Source organism: Callithrix jacchus, chromosome 2, assembly GCF_049354715.1.
Source record: "Callithrix jacchus isolate 240 chromosome 2, calJac240_pri, whole genome shotgun sequence".
Classification (NCBI taxonomy): domain Eukaryota; kingdom Metazoa; phylum Chordata; class Mammalia; order Primates; family Cebidae; genus Callithrix; species Callithrix jacchus.
Window position 1 is genome coordinate 18080514 of NC_133503.1, and position 3798 is coordinate 18084311.

At 49.3% G+C, this 3798-nt stretch overlaps 1 pseudogene across 1 annotated transcript; it reads right to left on the reverse strand.

Moving 5' to 3' along the window:
- Positions 1–1422: 1422 nt before the first annotated feature.
- Positions 1423–3270, reverse strand: LOC108588789 (HCLS1-associated protein X-1 pseudogene; annotated as a pseudogene). Its single transcript, XR_013532430.1, has one exon. The product of XR_013532430.1 is annotated as an HCLS1-associated protein X-1 pseudogene (transcript).
- Positions 3271–3798: the final 528 nt, after the last annotated feature.

The window sequence follows — 3798 nt, forward strand, 5'->3', positions numbered from 1 at the left end:
GTCCTTCCTCGGAGACTCCTTGATGGCAGGGATAGCTGGGTCCAGTCACCTCTGGCTGGGCACTTTCTGCCTTATTTCCAATGATTGGAAAGCTCTGTTTCCTCCCTTCCCATTTTTATCTGTTCCCAGATTGTCCCGCCCCTTTGTCTCAGGATCCGTTGATCCTTCCCCCATCATAAGGCATCCCCAGCTTCCTTCTGCCTGCCATGAGCCTTGCTGGTCCTGGACACTTAAAACAGTAGTAGTGGCAGCAGCAGCAGGAAGGAGCTAATGTCTGTGGAACTATTTTTATTTATTTATTTTTATTATATTTTTGAGACTGAGTCTCGCTCTTCTTGCCCAGGCTGGAATGCAGTGGCATGATCTCAGCTCACTACAACCTCTGCCTCCCGGGTTCAAGCAATATCCTGCCTCAGTTTCCCAATTAACCGGGATGACAGGCATGTGCCACACCTGGCTAATTTTTGTATTTTTAGTAGAGACAGGTTTTTGCCATGTTGGCCAGGCTGGTCTCGAACTCCTGACCTCGAGTGACCCACCTGTCTTGGTCTCTCAAAGTGCTGGGATTACAGGCGTGAGCTACATGTCTGTGGAACTATTAAAAGCAGTGAGGACTGCGTGGGGGTGCACGTGCATCTGAGGCACTTGTGTCTACAGCTGTGATGTGGTCAAGGCATCACTTGGCATCTGGAACTTTTTCTGTGTATTCTGCCAGGTCAAGCCATGTCTTACCCTTCTCTGCAACCCCCTGGTGGTGGCCTGGTGAGTCCAGGGGCTCAGGGATGGGACGGGTGGGGAACCTGAATGCCTTCCTGATGTTGCCTGAGGCTTGGCCCTGTTTGGGGAAATTCAAGTCAGCTGCTGGGCCCAGGTGGCTCGGATCGTATAGGGTGCAGCTGCAGATCTCTCCTGCCACACCCGGAGCCCAGGTTTGTGCTGTCTCCAGGCCCTGAGATTCCTCCTCTTCCTACAGCAGCTGCTTCTTTCCCACCCCTTGTCCTCACCCCATCCAGCATCCCTGGCCCCCCAGATCCCAGGGAAGTTCCGTTCCTTCCCATCTCCAATTAATACCCGGATGGAGGTGGGAACCACCTGCCCCCCACACCACCCTTCAGCAGGCAAGTGTTAAAAATCACAAGATCCAGAAATTTGGAAAGGAGACTTTATTTTTATAAAGGGCCACAGCCTGTGGCACAGGCTAAGGGAAACCCCCCCCAGTCGCCCAGGGGAATGGGCCGGCCAGGTTGTAAGATGCTCATGGAAACAGAGTATAAGACTCCAGGAAGCAGAAACCAACAGGTGCATTTTGATTTGGAAAAATGTAAATAGGTCATCTACGTGAGTACTGCACACAACACATCATCATCTGGTGCAATGAGAGAAGGAGCAGGGTTTTGACAGCATCTGATGCAGAATTGAGCTTCCTGCACACACACTGGGAAGACAGCCGTTCACAGCCTGCCTCTAGGGGACACAGGCACAGTCACAGTCACACAACCCTCTTGATCCCTGACATCCTGTAGTGTCTTTGGTTTAGCTGCCTCTGGCTCAACCTGGCTCAACTGGCTATTTCCTCAGCCCAGCCATGGGGATGAATTTCTCTTCCCATTGGCTAGATGGGAGCAGCTTGTCAACAGACAAATTGGCAGAGAAATTGGCTGGTGGTAGATTTGGTTAAACAACCTCCCTGACAGCAGACAGGGGCATTGAGAGAATGCTCTGACCACTTCAACCTCCATCTCCGCTAACACGTGCTTCCTCATGCCGTTAATCATGTTTTGCAATAATCTCTGCTAAGAGCCACCGAGATTCTTTGTGGTCTAATTGAGATTCCAGTGGGTTTCCAGTTTTAGTCTGAGCTGGAATCTGATTCTTTCGGAAGGCAACAGAACATCCAGAGCCAGATTTAGTGGGGATTGTCCTGGATGTGACGAAAGACAATCAGAATTAGAGGCTACTCCGAAAGGGAAAACGCAGAGGACGCGGGTGTGGGAGAGTGGGCTTGGCTGGCTAAGCTCTAAGTCAAGCATTATAAATATTATAAATTAATAAATACATTTATAAAGATGATAAATAAATATTTCTGAAACCACAAAATATATTTTTAAAATGCATGACACTTTCCAGTACAGATCATTCTGATTGGAAGATGGGACTGACCCAAGGTACAATTTCTCATCCAAAAGATCCTAAGTTGCCCCCAAATGAAATACTGACTGCAGTCCATCTTCAGTGTGGGATGATTAAAGCCCATGCAGGGCGCCGCCTCCTCTCCAGGGATGGGACGGAAATATTCACTTAGAAGGGAGGCGGAATTGGGAACGAACCGTCGCTTCCCTGACGACGGCTGCGCAGTGGGCTCGTCCGGCGTTTCCCGCTAGGGACGCTGACTCCGGGGCCGCGCACCCGTAGCATAAATAAAGGTTTTATTGGTCAGTTTGGGCGAGTGACGACCCCCAATTCACTATTCCACATATCCAAGCCCCTGAGGTGGCGAGAGGAGCAGCTAAGCTTATTGATGGTGGGCAATGGGTGAGAGGTGGAAAGGACTTGAAGGCCTCTGAGGGTTAACAAAACTATCGGGACCAGAACCAACGAACGTCCTAGGAATAAGTCCAGGATGGAGAAGGCATCATCCAGGGCTGGAGGTCTTGGTGATTCTGGATCACCCTAGGACTGCTATCTGCTTCATGTCCAGTTATTGCGGCCTCTGTCCAGCCCTCACTGTCCACCGCTGTCCTGCGCTCCTCCACTCTCCCGTCTGGCTTAGTGATCTTGGTCACAGAGATGCTCTTGAAATAGGATTGAGGCTGGGGCTGTAGAACCGAGCCAAGACCCTCCTGGGCAACCCGGGAAAAAAGATCATTGTCCTCTCTGGTTCTAGGATGGGGTCCACAGGCCATATGTCATCAAACCTATGGGAGCCCCAGTCTGGTGCTGGTTTGGGGGATTCACTTCTTGCATCACTCTCCAAGAGCCCCCCAAAGATCCTGGGCTGGTGACTCTCTGGATACTTAAGCACTGAGTCCCGAAGTGTTCGTCCCTACCGCAGTCTCTCACCAGGTGTCTCTGCCTCAGGACCTGGAAGTTCAGAAAGATGGGTTATAAATTTTGTTTTAAGAGGGGCTATATTTTTCATTTACTTAAAACCCCACCTGTATGAATGGGTTGGTGGTGAAACCTTGGAGTGGTTGGTGGGGTCATCTCTGACCCACTAGTGACGGCAGGTACCCTGGTCTTTTGTCCCTGGTTTTCCCGTGAACACCTGGGAGGCCAGGGTGGGACGGTTCACACATTGACAGGTGGACCCTGTTTCTTACCTGAAGCTCCCTGGGATGGTGGTAGTGGAAGCAATGGTGGTAACAGGAATAAACTAGCAAACGCTGATGTATCTTTGCGTCTTCACACTGCTTTCCACTAACTTTCCATGTAAGCCTCAAAATGAAAAGAAAACATTTATGCGGCCAACAAACATGAAAAAGGGCTTATCATCACTGGCCAGTAGAGAAATACAAATCAAAACCACAATGAGATACCATCTCATGCCAGTTAGAATGGCAATCGTTAAAAAGTCAGGAAACAGATGCTGGAGAAGATGTGGAGAAATAGGAACACTTTTACCCTGTTGGTGGGAGTTTAAATTAGTTCAGCCATTGTGGAAGACAGTGTGGCAATTCCTCAAGGATCTAGATCCAGAAATACCATTTAACCCAGCAATCCCATTACTGGTTATATACCCAAAGGATTATAAATCATTCTATTATATAGACACATGCACATGTTTATTGCAGCACTGTT